Source organism: Primulina tabacum, chromosome 10, assembly GCF_025594145.1.
Source record: "Primulina tabacum isolate GXHZ01 chromosome 10, ASM2559414v2, whole genome shotgun sequence".
In the NCBI taxonomy this organism is placed as follows: domain Eukaryota; kingdom Viridiplantae; phylum Streptophyta; class Magnoliopsida; order Lamiales; family Gesneriaceae; genus Primulina; species Primulina tabacum.
In genome coordinates, this window is record NC_134559.1 from 15,974,642 (window position 1) to 15,992,008 (window position 17,367).

The 17,367-nt window shown below is 43.0% G+C and overlaps 13 non-coding genes and 6 pseudogenes across 13 annotated transcripts; all 19 read left to right on the forward strand.

Moving 5' to 3' along the window:
* Positions 1-290: 290 nt before the first annotated feature.
* Positions 291-409, forward strand: LOC142515118 (5S ribosomal RNA). The gene has a single exon (XR_012810978.1). It is a non-coding gene; the product is annotated as a 5S ribosomal RNA (ribosomal RNA).
* A 679-nt stretch (positions 410-1,088) lies between these two features.
* On the forward strand, positions 1,089-1,207 carry LOC142510696 (5S ribosomal RNA; annotated as a pseudogene).
* A 685-nt stretch (positions 1,208-1,892) lies between these two features.
* Positions 1,893-2,011, forward strand: LOC142516330 (5S ribosomal RNA). Its single transcript, XR_012812131.1, has one exon. It is a non-coding gene; the product is annotated as a 5S ribosomal RNA (ribosomal RNA).
* Positions 2,012-2,692: 681 nt separating this feature from the next.
* Positions 2,693-2,811, forward strand: LOC142508308 (5S ribosomal RNA). The gene has a single exon (XR_012806528.1). It is a non-coding gene; the product is annotated as a 5S ribosomal RNA (ribosomal RNA).
* Positions 2,812-3,491: 680 nt separating this feature from the next.
* Positions 3,492-3,610, forward strand: LOC142510697 (5S ribosomal RNA; annotated as a pseudogene).
* Positions 3,611-4,293: 683 nt separating this feature from the next.
* LOC142510364 (5S ribosomal RNA) lies at positions 4,294-4,417 on the forward strand. Its single transcript, XR_012808480.1, has one exon. It is a non-coding gene; the product is annotated as a 5S ribosomal RNA (ribosomal RNA).
* A 681-nt stretch (positions 4,418-5,098) lies between these two features.
* On the forward strand, positions 5,099-5,217 carry LOC142508309 (5S ribosomal RNA). Its single transcript, XR_012806529.1, has one exon. It is a non-coding gene; the product is annotated as a 5S ribosomal RNA (ribosomal RNA).
* Positions 5,218-5,899: 682 nt separating this feature from the next.
* Positions 5,900-6,018, forward strand: LOC142511926 (5S ribosomal RNA; annotated as a pseudogene).
* Positions 6,019-6,701: 683 nt separating this feature from the next.
* On the forward strand, positions 6,702-6,825 carry LOC142510365 (5S ribosomal RNA). Its single transcript, XR_012808481.1, has one exon. It is a non-coding gene; the product is annotated as a 5S ribosomal RNA (ribosomal RNA).
* A 681-nt stretch (positions 6,826-7,506) lies between these two features.
* On the forward strand, positions 7,507-7,625 carry LOC142510204 (5S ribosomal RNA). The gene has a single exon (XR_012808329.1). It is a non-coding gene; the product is annotated as a 5S ribosomal RNA (ribosomal RNA).
* Positions 7,626-8,305: 680 nt separating this feature from the next.
* On the forward strand, positions 8,306-8,424 carry LOC142508124 (5S ribosomal RNA). The gene has a single exon (XR_012806353.1). It is a non-coding gene; the product is annotated as a 5S ribosomal RNA (ribosomal RNA).
* A 683-nt stretch (positions 8,425-9,107) lies between these two features.
* LOC142516247 (5S ribosomal RNA) lies at positions 9,108-9,226 on the forward strand. The gene has a single exon (XR_012812051.1). It is a non-coding gene; the product is annotated as a 5S ribosomal RNA (ribosomal RNA).
* Positions 9,227-9,910: 684 nt separating this feature from the next.
* Positions 9,911-10,029, forward strand: LOC142511388 (5S ribosomal RNA; annotated as a pseudogene).
* A 684-nt stretch (positions 10,030-10,713) lies between these two features.
* On the forward strand, positions 10,714-10,829 carry LOC142512406 (5S ribosomal RNA; annotated as a pseudogene).
* A 685-nt stretch (positions 10,830-11,514) lies between these two features.
* LOC142516111 (5S ribosomal RNA) lies at positions 11,515-11,633 on the forward strand. The gene has a single exon (XR_012811924.1). It is a non-coding gene; the product is annotated as a 5S ribosomal RNA (ribosomal RNA).
* A 1,700-nt stretch (positions 11,634-13,333) lies between these two features.
* LOC142510855 (5S ribosomal RNA) lies at positions 13,334-13,450 on the forward strand (annotated as a pseudogene).
* Positions 13,451-14,864: 1,414 nt separating this feature from the next.
* Positions 14,865-14,983, forward strand: LOC142515594 (5S ribosomal RNA). Its single transcript, XR_012811430.1, has one exon. It is a non-coding gene; the product is annotated as a 5S ribosomal RNA (ribosomal RNA).
* An 856-nt stretch (positions 14,984-15,839) lies between these two features.
* LOC142515265 (5S ribosomal RNA) lies at positions 15,840-15,958 on the forward strand. Its single transcript, XR_012811120.1, has one exon. It is a non-coding gene; the product is annotated as a 5S ribosomal RNA (ribosomal RNA).
* Positions 15,959-16,639: 681 nt separating this feature from the next.
* LOC142507185 (5S ribosomal RNA) lies at positions 16,640-16,758 on the forward strand. Its single transcript, XR_012805447.1, has one exon. It is a non-coding gene; the product is annotated as a 5S ribosomal RNA (ribosomal RNA).
* The last annotated feature ends 609 nt before the right edge of the window (positions 16,759-17,367 follow it).

Genomic DNA, 17,367 nt, shown 5'->3' on the forward strand with positions numbered 1-17,367 from the left:
GGAACATTTAGCAATTTTTGTTGTCGTGAGCCGGTTCTGAGCAGAAGGGTATTACGACGATTACTCCGGAGACGGTTAACTCATTAAAAACAATTATTTCGGCTGTTTTATCCATAATGTACGACTGACACGAGGACTTCCCAGGGAGGTCACCGATCCTAGCTCTGCCATCGCGCTAGAACGCTAAACTTCAAGGTTCTGATTGGGCGAGAGCAGTGCCGCCTGTTGTCCATCGCCGCCTGCTCCACACGTACTCGAAGGATATAAGAATAAACATCCCACTAAATGTCGGGTGCGATCATACCATCACTAATGCACCGGATCCCATCAGAACTCCGAAGTAAAGCGTGCTTGGGCGAGAGCAGTACTTGGATGGGTGACTCCCTGGGAAGTCCTCGTGTTGCACTCCTTTTCGTGTTTTTCTAATTTTGATTACTTGTTGACAGACAATTTTTGGCTCAAATCATATGAATCTCGATCGGGATCAGATAAGACATATGAAATCAACGTAGCTCGGGCAATGCCGGATTTGGACAAAATTGTAGCCTTATTTGATTGTAAACGGGCAAACGAACGAGACTCATTACTTCGCAATGAGCTGGCGAGATTTTAACGGAATTCCTTCTCTAAGACTCTCTAATTTGCGATTTTCCGCTTTTGTTAAGCTTCCGTTTCTTCGAGAAATCCGCTTAGGAAGTTCGAAATTCGATTTCGGTTCCATTTTATCAGATCCAGGCATAATAACAGCTTTACATTCGCTATTTTATTCTTCTTTTTTTTTTATTTTCTGGGAACATTTAGCGATTTTTGTTGTCGTGAGCATGTTCTGTGCGGAAGGGTATTACGTAGATTACTCCGGAGACGGTTAACTCACTAAAAACAATTATTTCGACTATTTTATCCATAATTCACGTAAACGGTCGCGACACGAGGACTTCCCAGGGAGGTCACCTATCCTAACTCTACCATCGCGCCAGAACGCTTAACTTCATGGTTTTTATTGGGCGAGAGCAGTGCCGCGTGTTGTCCATCGTCGCCCGCTCCACACGTACTCGGGGGATATAAAAATAAACATCCCACTCAATGTCGGGTGCGATCATACCAGCACTAATGCACCGGATCCCATCAGAATTCCGAAGTTATGCGTGCTTGGTCGAGAGCATTACTATGATGGGTGACCCCCTGGGAAGTCCTCGTGTTAAACCCCTTTTCGTGTTTTTCTATTTTTGATTACTTGTTGACAGACGATTTTCGGCTCAAATTATATGAATCTCGATCGGGATAAGATAAGACATGTGAAATCAACGTAGCTCGGGCACTGCCGGATATGGACAAAATTGTAGCCTAATTTGTTTGTAAATGGGCAAACGAACGAGACTCATTACTCCGCAACGAGGTGGCGAGATTTTAGCCGAATTCCTTCTCTAAGACCCTCTAATTTGCGATTTTCCGCTTCTGTGAAGCTTCCGTTTTTTCGAGAAATCCGGTTAGGAAGTTCGAAATTCGATTCCGACTCCATTTTATCGTATCCTAGGCATAATAATAGCTTTACATTCGCTATTTTCTTCTTCATATTTTTTTTTCTATTTTCTCGGAACCTTTAGCAATTTTTGTTGTCGTGAGCTGGTTCTGTTCTGAAGGGTTTGACGCAGATTACTCCGGAGACGGTTAACTCATTAAAAACAATTATTTCGAATGCTTTTATCCATAATTCACGTAAATGATTGCGCCATGAGGACTTTCCAGGGAGGTCACCCATCCTAGCTCTGCCATCGCACCGGAACGCTTAACTTCATGGTTCTGATTGGGCGAGAGCAGTGCCGCGTTTTGTTTATCGCCGTCCGCTCCACACGTACTCGGGGGATATAAGAATAAACATCCCACTCAATGTTGGGTGCAATCATACAAGCCCTAATACACCGGATCCCATCAGAACTCCGAAGTTAAGCGTGCTTAGGCGAGAGCAGTACTAGGATGGGTAACCCCCTAGGAAGTCCTCGTGTTGCACCCCTTTCCGTGTTTTTCAATTTTTGATTACATGTTGACAAACGTTTTTCGGCTCAAATCATCTGAATCTCGATCAAGATAAGATAAGACATGTGAAATCAACGTAGCTCGGGCACTGCCGGATTTGGACAAAATTGTAGCCTAATTTGATTGTAAACGGGCAAACGAACGAGACTCATTACTCCGCAACGAGGTGGCGAGATTTTTGCCGAATTGCTTCTCTAAGACCCTCTAATTTGTGATTTTCCGCTTCTGTTAAGCTTCTGTTTCCTCGAGAAATCCATTTAGGAATTTCAAATTCGATTCCGGTTCAATTTTATCGTATCCTAGACATAATAATAGCTTTACATTCGCTATTTTCTTCTTCTTAATTTTTTTTCTATTTTGTGGGAACATTAAGCGATTTTTGTTGTCGTGAGCCGGTTCTGTGCGGAAAGGTATGACGCAGATTACTCCGGAGATGGTTAACTCATTAAAACAATTATTTCGACTATTTTATCCATAATTTCCGTAAACGGTCGCGACACGAGGACTTCCTAGGGAGGTCACTCATCCTAGCTCTACCATCGCTCCAGAACGCTTAACTTCATGGTTCTGATTGGGCGAGAGCAGTGCCGCGTGTTGTCCATCGCCGCCCGCTCCACACGTACTCTAGGATATAAGAATAAAAATCCCACTCAATGTCAGGTGCGATCATACCAACACTAATGCACCGGATCCAATCCGAACTCTGAAGTGAAGCGTGCTTGGGCGAGAGCAATACTAGGATGGGTGACCCCTTGGGAAGTCCTCGTGTTGCACCCCTTTTCGTGTTTTTCTTTTTTTGATTACTTGTTGACAGACGATTTCGTCTCAAATCATCTGAATCTCGATCGGGACCAGATAAGACTTGTGAAATCAACGTAGCTCGGGCACTGCCGGATTTGGACAAAATTTTATGCTAATTTGATTGTAAACGGGCAAACGAACGAGACTTATTACTCCGCAATGAGCTGGCGAGATTTTAGCGGAATTCCTTCTCTAAGGCTCTCTAATTTGAGATTTTCCGCTTCTGTTAAGCTTCCGTTTCCTCGAGAAATCCACTTAGGAATTCGAAATTCGATTTCGATTCCATTTTATCGTATCCCAGGCATAATAACAGCTTTACATTCGCTATTTTATTCTTCTTTTTTTTTTCTATTTTCTGGGAACATTTAGCGATTTTTATTGTCGTGAGCATGTTCTGTGGGGAAGGGTATTACGTAGATTACTTCGGAAACGGTTAACTCACTAAAAACAATTATTTCGACTGTTTTATCCATAATTCACGTAAACGGTCGCGACACGAGGACTTCCCAGGGAGGTCACCTATCCTAACTCTACCATCGCGCCAGAACGCTTAACTTCAAGGTTCTGATTGGGCGAGAGCAGTGCCGCGTGTTGTCCATCGCCGCCCGCTCCACACGTACTCGGGGGATATAAAAATAAACATCCCACTCAATGTCGGGTGCGATCATACCAGCACTAATGCACCGGATCCCATCAGAATTCCGAAGTTATGCGTGCTTGGTCGAGAGCATTACTATGATGGGTGACCCCCTGGGAAGTCCTCGTGTTAAACCCCTTTTCGTGTTTTTCTATTTTTGATTACTTGTTGACAGACGATTTTCGGCTCAAATTATCTGAATCTCGATCGGGATCAGATAAGACATGTGAAATCAACGTAGCTCGGGCACTGCCGGATATGGACAAAATTGTAGCCTAATTTGTTTGTAAATGGGCAAACGAATGAGACTCATTACTCCGCAACGAGGTGGCGAGATTTTAGCCGAATTTCTTCTCTAAAACCCTCTAATTTGCGATTTTCCGCTTCTGTGAAGCTTCCGTTTTCTCGAGAAATCCGGTTAGGAAGTTCGAAATTCGATTCCGGTTCCATTTTATCGTATCCTAGGCATAATAATAGCTTTACATTCGCTATTTTCTTCTTCATATTTTTTTTCTATTTTCTCGGAACATTTAGCAATTTTTGTTGTCGTGAGCTGTTTCTGTCCTGAAGGGTTTGACGCAGATTACTCCGGAGACGGTTAACTCATTAAAAACAATTATTTCGAATGCTTTTATCCATAATTCACGTAAATGATTGCGACATGAGGACTTTCCAGGGAGGTCACCCATCCTAGCTCTGCCATCGCACCAGAACGCTTAACTTCATGGTTCTGATTGGGCGAGAGCAGTGCCACGTTTTGTTTATCGCCGTCCGCTCCACACGTACGCGGGGATATAAGAATAAACATCCCACTCAATGTTGGGTGCAATCATACCAGCCCTAATACACAGGATCCCATCAGAACTCCGAAGTTAAGCGTGCTTAGGCGAGAGCAGTACTATGATGGGTAACCCCCTGGGAAGTGAAGTCCTCGTGTTGCACCCCTTTCCGTGTTTTTCAATTTTTGATTACATGTTGACAAACGTTTTTCGGCTCAAATCATCTGAATCTCGATCAGGATAAGATAAGACATGTGAAATCAACGTAGCTCGGGCACTGCCGGATTTGGACAAAATTGTAGCCTAATTTGATTGTAAACGGGCAAACGAACGAGACTCATTACTCCGCAACGAGGTGGCGAGATTTTTGCCGAATTGCTTCTCTAAGACCCTCTAATTTGTGATTTTCCGCTTCTGTTAAGCTTCTGTTTCCTCGAGAAATCCATTTAGGAATTTCAAATTCGATTCCGGTTCAATTTTATCGTATCCTAGACATAATAATAGCTTTACATTCGCTATTTTCTTCTTCTTAATTTTTTTTCTATTTTGTGGGAACATTAAGCGATTTTTGTTGTCGTGAGCCGGTTCTGTGCGGAAAGGTATGACGCAGATTACTCCGGAGATGGTTAACTCATTAAAACAATTATTTCGACTATTTTATCCATAATTTCCGTAAACGGTCGCGACACGAGGACTTCCTAGGGAGGTCACTCATCCTAGCTCTACCATCGCTCCAGAACGCTTAACTTCATGGTTCTGATTGGGCGAGAGCAGTGCCGCGTGTTGTCCATCGCCGCCCGCTCCACACGTACTCTAGGATATAAGAATAAAAATCCCACTCAATGTCAGGTGCGATCATACCAACACTAATGCACCGGATCCAATCCGAACTCTGAAGTGAAGCGTGCTTGGGCGAGAGCAATACTAGGATGGGTGACCCCTTGGGAAGTCCTCGTGTTGCACCCCTTTTCGTGTTTTTCTTTTTTTGATTACTTGTTGACAGACGATTTCGTCTCAAATCATCTGAATCTCGATCGGGACCAGATAAGACTTGTGAAATCAACGTAGCTCGGGCACTGCCGGATTTGGACAAAATCTTATGCTAATTTGATTGTAAACGGGCAAACGAACGAGACTTATTACTCCGCAATGAGCTGGCGAGATTTTAGCGGAATTCCTTCTCTAAGGCTCTCTAATTTGCGATTTTCCGCTTCTGTTAAGCTTCCGTTTCCTCGAGAAATCCACTTAGGAATTCGAAATTCGATTTCGATTCCATTTTATGGTATCCCAGGCATAATAACAGCTTTACATTCGCTATTTTATTCTTCTTTTTTTTTTTTCTATTTTCTGGGAACATTTAGCGATTTTTATTGTCGTGAGCATGTTCTGTGCGGAAGGGTATTACGTAGATTACTTCGGAAACGGTTAACTCACTAAAAACAATTATTTCGACTGTTTTATCCATAATTCACGTAAACGGTCGCGACACGAGGACTTCCCAGTGAGGTCACCTATCCTAACTCTACCATCGCGCCAGAACGCTTAACTTCATGGTTCTGATTGGGCGAGAGCAGTGCCGCGTGTTGTCCATCGCCGCCCGCTCCACACGTACTCGGGGGATATAAAAATAAACATCCCACTCAATGTCGGGTGCGATCATACAAGCACTAATGCACCGGATCCCATCAGAATTCCGAAGTTATGCGTGCTTGGTCGAGAGCATTACTATGATGGGTGACCCCCTGGGAAGTCCTCGTGTTAAACCCCTTTTCGTGTTTTTCTATTTTTGATTACTTGTTGACAGACGATTTTCGGCTCAAATTATCTGAATCTCGATCGGGATCAGATAAGACATGTGAAATCAACGTAGCTCGGGCACTGCCGGATATGGACAAAATTGTAGCCTAATTTGTTTGTAAATGGGCAAACGAACGAGACTCATTACTCCGCAACGAGGTGGCGAGATTTTAGCCGAATTTCTTCTCTAAAACCCTCTAATTTGCGATTTTCCGCTTCTGTGAAGCTTCCGTTTTCTCGAGAAATCCGGTTAGGAAATTCGAAATTCGATTCCGGTTCCATTTTATCGTATCCTAGGCATAATAATAGCTTTACATTCGCTATTTTCTTCTTCATATTTTTTTTCTATTTTCTCGGAACATTTAGCAATTTTTGTTGTCGTGAGCTGTTTCTGTTCTGAAGGGTTTGACGCAGATTACTCCGGAGACGGTTAACTCATTAAAAACAATTATTTCGAATGCTTTTATCCATAATTCACGTAAATGATTGCGACATGAGGACTTTCCAGGGAGGTCACCCATCCTAGCTCTGCCATCGCACCAGAACGCTTAACTTCATGGTTCTGATTGGGCGAGAGCAGTGCCGCGTTTTGTTTATCGCCGTCCGCTCCACACGTACTCGGGGATATAAGAATAAACATCCCACTCAATGTTGGGTGCAATCATACCAGCCCTAATACACAGGATCCCATCAGAACTCCGAAGTTAAGCGTGCTTAGGCGAGAGCAGTACTATGATGGGTAACCCCCTGGGAAGTGAAGTCCTCGTGTTGCACCCCTTTCCGTGTTTTTCAATTTTTGATTACATGTTGACAAACGTTTTTCGGCTCAAATCATCTGAATCTCGATCAAGATAAGATAAGACATGTGAAATCAACGTAGCTCGGGCACTGCCGGATTTGGACAAAATTGTAGCCTAATTTGATTGTAAACGGGCAAACGAACGAGACTCATTACTCCGCAACGAGGTGGCGATATTTTTGCCGAATTCCTTCTCTAAGACCCTCTAATTTGTGATTTTCCGCTTCTGTTAAGCTTCTGTTTCCTCGAGAAATCCGTTTAGGAATTTCAAATTCGATTCCGGTTCAATTTTATCGTATCCTAGACATAATAATAGCTTTACATTCGCTATTTTCTTCTTCTTAATTTTTTTTCTATTTTGTGGGAACATTTAGCGATTTTTGTTGTCGTGGGCCGGTTCTGTGCGGAAAGGTATGACGCAGATTACTCCGGAGATGGTTAACTCATTAAAACAATTATTTCGACTATTTTATCCATAATTTCCGTAAACGGTCCCGACACGAGGACTTCCTAGGGAGGTCACTCATCCTAGCTCTACCATCGCTCCAGAACGCTTATTTTCATGGTTCTGATTGGGCGAGAGCAGTGCCGCGTGTTGTCCATCGCCGCCCGCTCCACACGTACTCGAGGATATAAGAATAAAAATCCCACTCAATGTCGGGTGCGATCATACCAACACTAATGCACCGGATCCAATCCGAACTCTGAAGTGAAGCGTGCTTGGGCCAGAGCAGTACTAGGATGGGTGACACCTTGGGAAGTCCTCGTGTTGCACCCCTTTTCGTGTTTTTCTTTTTTTGATTACTTGTTGACAGACGATTTCGTCTCAAATCATCTGAATCTCGATCGGGACCAGATAAGACTTGTGAAATCAACGTAGCTCGGGCACTGCCGGATTTGGACAAAATTGTATGCTAATTTGATCGTAAACGGGCAAACGAACGAGACTTATTACTCCGCAATGAGCTGGCGAGATTTTAGCAGAATTCCTTCTCTAAGGCTCTCTAATTTGCGATTTTCCGCTTCTGTTAAGCTTCCGTTTCCTCGAGAAATCCACTTAGGAATTCGAAATTCGATTTCGGTTCCATTTTATCGTATCCCAGGCATAATATCAGCTTTACATTCGCTATTTTATTCTTCTTATTTTTTTTTCTATTTTCTGGGAACATTTAGCGATTTTTATTGTTGTGAGCATGTTCTGTGCGGAAGGGTATTACGTAGATTACTTCGGAAACTGTTAACTCACTAAAAACAATTATTTAGACTGTTTTATCCATAATTCACGTAAACGGTCGCGACACGAGGACTTCCCAGGGAGGTCACCTATCCTAACTCTACCATCGCGCCAGAACGCTTAACTTCATGGTTCTGATTGGGCGAGAGAAGTGCCGCGTGTTGTCCATCGCCGCCCGCTCCACACGTACTCGAGGGATATAAGAATAAACATTCCATTCTGTTAGGTGCGATCATACCAGCACTAATGCACCAGATCCCATTAGAACTTCGAAGTTAAGTGTGCTTGGGCGAGAGCAGTACTAGGATGGGTGACCCCCTGGGAAGTCCTCGTGTAGTACCCGTTTTCGTGTTTTTCAATTTTTGATTACTTGTTGACAGACGATTTTCGGCTCAAATCATCTGAATCTCGATCGGGACCAGATAAGACATGTGAAATCAACGTAGCTCGGGCACTGCCGGATTTGGACAAAATTGTAGGCTAATATGATTGTAAACGGGCAAACGAACGAGACTCATTACTCCGCAATTAGCTGCAAGATTTTAGCCGAATTTCTTGTCTAAGACCCTCTAATTTGCGATTTTCCGCTTCTGTTAAGCTTCCGTTTCCTCGAAAAATCCGCTTAGGAAGTTTGAAATTCGATTTCGGTTCCATTTTATCGTATCCCAGGTATAATAATAGCTTTACAATCGCTATTTTTTTCTTCTTAATTTTTTTTCTATTTTCTTGAAATATTTATCGATTTTTGTTGTCATGAGCCTGTTCTGTGCGAAAGGGTATGACGCGGATTACTCTAGAGACGGTTAACTCATTAAAAACAATTATTTCCACTGTTTTATCCATAATTTACGTAAACGGTCGCGACACGAGGACTTCCCAGGGAGGTCACACATCCTAGCTCTGTTATCGCGCCATAACGATTAACTTCATGGTTCTGATTGGGCGAGAGCAATGCCGCGTGTTGTCCATCGCCGCCCGCTCCACACGTACTCGAGAGATATAAGAATAAACATCCCACTCAATGTCGGGTGCGATCATATCAGCACTAATGCACCGGATCCCATCAGAACTCCGAAGTTAAGCGTGCTTGGGCGAGAGCAGTATTAGGATGGGTGACCCCATGGGAAGTCCTCAAGTTGCACCCCTTTTCATGTATTTCTATTTTTGATTACTTGTTGAAAGTCGATTTTCGGCTCAAATCTTCCGAATCTCGATCGGGAACAGATAAGACTTGTGAAATCAACGTAGCTCGGGCATTGCCGGATTTGGATAAAATTGTAGGCTAATTTGATTGTAAACGGGCAAACGAACGAGACTGGTTACTCCGAAAAGAGCTGGCGAGATTTTAGCCGAATTCCTTCTCTAAGACCCTCTAATTTGCGATTTTCCGCTTCTGTTAAGCTTCCTTTTCCTCGAGAAATCCGTTAAGGAAGTCCGAAATTCGATTCCGGTTCTATTTTATCGTATCCCAAGCATAATAATAGCTTTACATTCGTTATTTTCTTATTCTTATTTTTTTTTCTATTTTCTTGGAACATTTAGAGATTTTTGTTGTCGTGAGTTGGTTCTGTGGGGAAGGGTATGACGCAAATTACTCCTGAGACGGTTAACTCATTGAAAACAATTATTTCGACTGTTTTAGCCATAAATTACGTAAACGGTCGCGACACGAGGACTTCCCAGGGAGGTCACCCATCCTTGCTCAGCCATCGCGCCAGAACGCATAACTTCATTGTTCTGATTGGGCGAGAACAATGCCGCGTGTTGTCCATCGCCGCCCGATCCACATGTACTCGAGGGATATAAGAATAAACATCTCACTCAAAGTCGGGTGCGATCATACCAACAATAATACATCGGATCCCATTAGAACTCCGAAATTAAGCGTGCTTGGGCGAGAGCAGTACTAGGATGGGTGACCCCCTGGAAAGTCCTTGTGTTGCAGCACCCCTTTTCGTGTTTTTTTATTTTTGATTACTTGTTGATAGACGATTTTCGGCTCAAATTATCTGAATCTCGATCAGGACCAGAGAAGACATGTGAAATCAACGTAGCTCAGGCACTGCCGGATTTGGACAAAATTGTAGGCTAATTTGAGTGTAAACGGGCAAACGAACGAGACTCATTCCTCCGCAATGAGCTGACGAGATTTTAGCCGAATACCTTCTCTAAGACCCTCTAATTGCAATTTTCCGCTTCTGTTAAGCTTCCGTTTCCTCGAAAAATCCGCTTACGAAGTCTAAAATTCGATTCCGGTTTCATTTTATCGTATCCCAGGCATAATAATAGCTTTAGATTCGTTATTTTCTTATTCTTATTTTTTTCTATTTTCTGGGAACATTTAGCGATTTTTGTTGTCGTGAGCCGGTTATGTGCGGAAGTGTATGACGCAGATTACTCCGGAGACGGTTAACTCATCAAAAACAATTATTTCTACTGTTTTAACCATAATTTACGTAAATGGTCGCGACACGAGGACTTCCAGGGGAGGTCACCCATCCTAGCTCTGCCATCGCGCCAGAACGCTTAACTTCATTGTTCTGATTGGGCAAGAGCAGTGCCGCATGTTGTTTATCGCCGCCCGCTCCACACGTACTCGAGGGATATAAGAATAAATATCTCACTCAATGTCTGTTGCGATAATACCAGCACTAATACAACGGCTCCCATCAGAACTCCGAAGTTAAGCGTGCTTGGGCAAGAGCAGTACTAGGATAGGTGACCTCCTGGGATGTCTTGTTGCACCCCTTCTCGTGTTTTTCTATTTTTGATTACTTGTTGAAAGACAATTTTCGGCTTAAATCATCTGACTCTCGATCAGGACCAGATAAGACGTGAAATCAACGTAGCTCGGGTACTTGCCGGATTTTGGACAAAATTGTTGCCAAATTTGATTGAAAACGGGCAAACGAACGAGACTCATTAATCCGCAATGAGGTGGCGAGATTTTAGCCGAATTTCTACTCTAAGACCCTCTAATTTGCGATTTTCCGCTTCTGTTAAGCTTCCGTTTCCTCGAGAAATCCGCTTAGGAAGTCCGAAATTCAATTTCGATTTCATTTTATCGTATCTCAAGCATAATAATAGCTTTACATTCGCTGTTTTCTTATTCTTATTTTTTTTCTATTTTCTGGAAACAATTATGATTTTTGTTGTCGTAAGCCGGTTCTGTGCGGAAGGATATGACGCAGATTACTCCGTAGACGGTTAACTCATTAAAAATAAAAAAATTTTTGACTGTTTTAGCCATAATTTACGTAAACGGTCGCGACACGAGGACTTCCCAGGGCGGTCACCCATCCTAGCTCTGCCATTGCGCCAGAAATCTTAACTTCATGGTTCTGATTGGGCGAGAACAGTGCCGCGTGTTGTCTATCGCCGCCCGCTCCACACGTACTTGAGGGATAAAAGAATAAACATCCCACTCAATGTCGGGTGCGATCACACCAGCAATAATACACCGGATCCCATCAGAAGTCCGAAGTTAAGCGTGCTTGGGCGAGAGCAGTACTAGGATGGGTGACCCCCTGGGAAGTCCTCGTGTTGCACCTCTTTTCGTGTTTTTCTATTTTTGATTACTTGTTGATAGAAGATTTTCGGTTCAAATCATCTGAATCTCGATCAGGACCAGATAAGACATGTAAAATCAACGTAGCTCGGGCACTGCCGGATTTGGACAAAATTGTAGGCTAATTTGAGTGTAAACGGGCAAACGAACACGACTCATTACTCTGCAATGAGCTGGTGAGATTTTAGCCGAATTCCTTCTCTAAGACACTCTAATTTGCGATTTTTCGCTTCTGTTAAGCTTCCGTTTCCTCGAGAAATCCGCTTAGGAAGTCCGAAATTCGATTCCGGTTCCATTTTATCGTATCCCAGGCATAATAATAGCTTTACATTCGCTATTTTCTTCTTCTTATTTTTTATATTTTCTAGGAACATTTAGGCATTTTTGTTGTCGTGAGCCGGTTCTGTGCGGAAGGATATGACTCAGATTACTCCGGAGACGGTTAACTCATTAAAAACAATTATTTCGACTGTTTCATCTGAATCTCGATCGAGACCAAATAAGACATGTGAAATCAACGTAACTCGAGCACTGTCGGATTTGTACAAAATTGTAGCCTAATTTGATTGTAAACGGTCATAGCCGAATTCCTTCTCTAAGACCCTCTAATTTGCGATTTTCCGCTTCTGTTAAGCTTCCGTTTCCTCGAGAAATCCTCTTAGGAAGTCCGAAATTCGATTCCGGTTTCATTTTATCGTATTCCAGGCATAATAATAGCTTTGCATTCGCTATTTTCTTATTCTTATTTTTTTCTATTTTCTGGGAAAATTTAGCAATTTTTGTTGTCGTGAGCCGGTTCTGTGCGGAAGGGTATGACGCAGATTACTCCGGAGACGGTTAACTCATTAAAAACAATTATTTCGACTGTTTTATCCATAAATTACGTAAACGGTCGCGATACGAGGACTTCCCAAGGAGGTAACCCATCCTAGCTCTGCCATCGCGCAATAACGATTAACTTCATGGTTCTGATTGGGCGAGAGCAGTGCCGCGTGTTGTCCATCGCCGCCCGCTTCACACGTACTCGAGGGATATAAGAATAAACATCCCACTCAATGTCGGGTGCGATCATACCAGCACTAATGCACCGGATCCCATCAGTACTAGGATTGGTGACCCCCTGGGAAGTCCTTGTGTTGCACCCCTTTTCGTGTTTTTCTATTTTTGATTACTTGTTGACAGAAGATTTTCGGCTCAAATCATCTGAATCTCGATCAGGACCAGAGAAGACTTGTGTAATCAAAGTAGCTCGAGCATTGCCGGATTTGGAAAAAATTGTAGGCTAATTTAATTGTAAACGGGCAAACGAACGAGGCTCATTACTCCGCAATGAGCTAGCGAGATTTTAGCCGAATTCCTTCTCTAAAACCCTCTAATTTGCGATTTTCCGCTTCTGTTAAGCTTCAGTTTCCTCGAGAAATCTGCTTAGGAAGTCCGAAATTCGATTCCGGTTCTATTTTATCGTATCTCAGGCATAATAATTGCTTTACATTCGCTATTTTCTTCTTCTCATTTTTTTCTATTTTCTGGGAACATTTAGCGATTTTTGTTGTCGTGAGCCGCTGCTGTGTGGAAGGGTATGACGCATATTACTCCGGAGACGGTTAACTCATTAAAAACAATTATTTCGACTGTTTTAGCCATAATTTACGTAAACGGTCGTGACACGAGGTTTTTCAATGTCGGGTGCGATCATACCTGAACTAATGCACCGGATCCCATTAGAACTCCGAAGTTAAGCGTGCCGTTGAGAGTAGTACTAGGATGGGTGACCTCCTGGGAAGTCCTCGTGTTGCATTCTTTTTCGTGTTTTTATTTTTTTGATTACTTGTTGATAGACGATTTTCGGCTCAAATCATCTGAATCTCGATCGGGACCAGATAAGACGTGAAATCAACGTAACTCGTGCACTACCGGATTTGGAAAAATTTTTAGCCTAATTTGATTGTAAACGGGCAAACGAACGAGACTCATTAATCCGCAATGAGCTGGAGAGATTTTAGCCGAATTCCTTCTCTAAGACCCTCTAATTTGCGATTTTCCGCTTCTGTTAAGCTTCCGTTTCCTCGAGAAATCCGCTTAGGAAATCCGAAATTCGATTTCGGTTTCATTTTATTGTATTCCAGGCATAATAATAGCTTTACATTTGCTATTTTCTTATTCTTATTTTTTTTTCTATTTTCTGAAAACATTTAGCGATTTTTGTTGTCGTGAGTCGGTTCTGTGCGGAAGGTATGACGCAGATTACTCCGGAGACGGTTAACTCATCTAAAACCATTATTTCGACTGTTTTAGCCATAATTTACGTAAACGGTCGCGACACGAGGTTTTTCTAAGGAGGTCACCCATCCTAGCTCTACCATCGCGCCAGAATGCATAACTTCATTGTTCTGATTGGGCGAGAGCAGTGCCGCGTGTTGTCCATCGCCGCCCGCTCCACACGTACTCGAGGGATATAAGAATATACATCCCACTCAATGTCGGGTGCGATCATACCAGCATTAATACACCGGATCCCATCAGAACTCCGAAGTTAAGCGTGCTTGGACGAGAGCAGTACTTGTTGACAGACGATTTTCGGCTCAAGTCATCTAACTCTCGATCAGGACCAGAGAAGACATGAGAATTCAACGTAGCTCGGGCACTGCCGGATTTGGAAAAAATTGTAGGCTAATTTGATTGTAAACAGACAAACGAACGAGACTCATTCCTCCGCAATGAGCTGGCGAGATTTTAAACGAATTCCTTCTCTAAGATTCTCTAATTTGCGATTTTCCGCTTCAGTTAAGCTTCCGTTTCCTCGAGAAATCCAGTTAGGAAGTGCGAAATTCGATTCCAGTTTCATTTTATCGTATCACAGGCATAATAATAGCTTTACATTCGCTATTTTCTTCTTCTTATTTTTTTCTATTTTCTGGGAACATTTAGCGATTTTTGTTGTCGTGAGCCGATGCTGAGCGGAAGGGTATGACGCAGATTACTCCGGAGGCGGTTAACTCATTAAAAACAATTATTTCGACTGTTTTAGCCATAATTTACGTAAAAAGTCGCGACACGAGGACTTCCCAGGGAGGTCACCCATCCTAGCTCTGCCATCGCGCCAAAACGCTTAACTTCATGGTTCTGATTGGGCGAGAGCAGTGCCGCGTGTTGTCCATCGTCGCCCGCTTCACACGTACGCAAGGCATATAAGAATAAAAATCCCACTCTATGTGGGGTGCGATCATACCAGCACTAATGCATCGGATCCCTTCAGAACTCCGAAGCCAAGCGTGCTTGGGCGAGAGCAGTACGAGGATGGGTGACCCCCTGGGAAGTCCTCGTGTTGCACCCCTTTCCATGTTTTTCTATTTTTGATTACTTGTTGAAAGATGATTTTCGGCTCAAATCATCTGAATCTCGATCGAGACCAAATAAGACATGTGAAATCAACGTAACTCGGGCATTGTCGGATTTGAAAAAAATCGCAGCCTAATTTGATTGTAAACGGTCTTAGCCGAATTCCTTCTCTAAGACCCTCTAATTTGCGATTTTCGCTTCTGTTAAGCTTCCGTTTTCTCGAGAAAACTGCTTAGGAAGTCCGAAATTCGATTCCGGTTCCATTTTATCGTATCCAAGGCATAATAATAGCTCAGGCACTGCCGGATTTGGACAAAATTGTAGGCTAATTTAATTGTAAACGGGCAAACGAACGAAACTCATTACTCCGCAATGAGCTGGCGAGATTTTAGCCGAATTCCTTCTCTAAGACCCTTTAAATTGCGATTTTCCGCTTCTGTTAACCTTACGTTTCCTCGAGAAATCCGCTCAGTAAGTCTGAAATTCGATTTCGGTTTCATTTTATCGTATCCCAGGCATAATAATAGCTTTATATTCGCTATTTTCTTATTCTTATTTTTTTCTATTTTCTGGGAACATTTAGCTATTTTTGTTGTCGTGAGCCGGTTCTGTGCGAAGGGTATGACGCAGATTACTCCGGAGACGGTTAACTCATTAAAAACAATTATTTCGACTGTTTTAGCTATAATTTACGTAAACGGTCGTGACACGAGGACTTCCCAGGGAGGTCACCCATCCTAGATCTGCCATTGCGCTAGAACGCTTAACTTCATGGTTTTGATTGGACGATCCAACGCCGCCCGCTCCACACGTACTCGAGGGATATAAGAATAAACATCCCACTTAATGTCGGGTGCGTTCATGCCAGCACTAATGCACCGGATCCCATCAGAACTCCGAAGTTAAGCGTGCTTGGGCGAGGGCAGTACTAGTATGGGTGACCCCCTTGGAAGTTCTCGTATTGCACCCATTTTCGTGTTTTTCTATTTTTGATTACTTGTTGACACACGATTTTCGGCTCAAATAATCTGAATCTCTTTCGGGAACATATAAGACGTGAAATCAACGTAGCTCGGGCACTGCCGGATTTGGACAAAATTGTAGCCTAATTTGATTGTAAACGGGCAAACGAACGATACTCATTACTCCGCAATGATCTGGCGAGATTTTCGCCGAATTCCTTCTCTAAGGCCTTCTAATTTGCGATTTTCCGCTTCTGTTAAGCTTCCGTTTCCGCGAGAAATCCTCTTAGGAAGTCCGAAATTCGATTCCGGTTCCATTTTTTAGTATCCCAGGCATAATAATAGCTTTGTATTCGCTATTTTCTTCTTCTTATTTTTTTTCTATTTTCTGGGAACATTTAGCGATTTTTGTTGTCGTGAGCCGGTTCTGTGTGGAAAGGTATGACGCAGATTACTCCGGAGACGGTTAACTCATTAAAAACAATTATTTCGACTGTTTTATCCATAATTTACGTAAACTGTCGCGACACGAGGACTTCCCAGGGAGGTCACCCATCCTAGCTACGTCATCGCGCCATAACGATTAACTTCATGGTTCTGATTGAGCGAGGGCAATGTCGCTTGTTGTCCATCGCCGCCCGCTCCACACGTACTCGAGGGATATAAGAATAAACATCCCACTCAATGTCGGGTGCGATCATACTAGCACTAATGCACCGGATCCCATCAGAACTTCGGAGTTAAGCATGCTTGGGCGAGAGCAATACTAGCATGGGTGACCCCCTGGGAAGTCCTCGTGTTGCACCCCTTTTCATGTTTTTCTATTTTTGATTACTTGTTGAAAGACGATTTTCGGCTCAAATCATCTAAATCTTGATCGGGACCAAATAAGACATGTGAAATCAACGTAACTCGGGCACTGCCAGATTTCGACAAAATTGTAGCCTAATTTGATTGTAAACGGTCTTAGCCGAATTCCTTCTCTAAGACCCTCTAATTTACGATTTTTCGCTTCTGTTAAACTTCCGTTTCCTTGATAAATCAGCTTACGAAGTCCGAAATTCGATTCCGGTTCCATTTTATCGTATCCCAGGCATAATAATAGCTTTACATTCGCTATTTTCTTCATCTTATTTTTTTTCTATTTTCTGGGAACATTTAGCGATTTTTGTTGTCGTGAGCTGGTGCGGTGCGGAAGGGTATGACGCAGATTACTCCGGAGACGGTTATCTCATTAAAAACAATTTTTTTGACTGTTTTAGCCATAATTTACGTAAACGGTCGCGACACGAGGACTTTCAAAAGAGGTCACCCATCCTAGCTCTGCCATCGCGCTAGAACGCTTAACTTCATTGTTCTGATTGGGCGAAACATGTGCCGCGTGTTGTCCATCACCGCCCGCTCCACACATACTGGA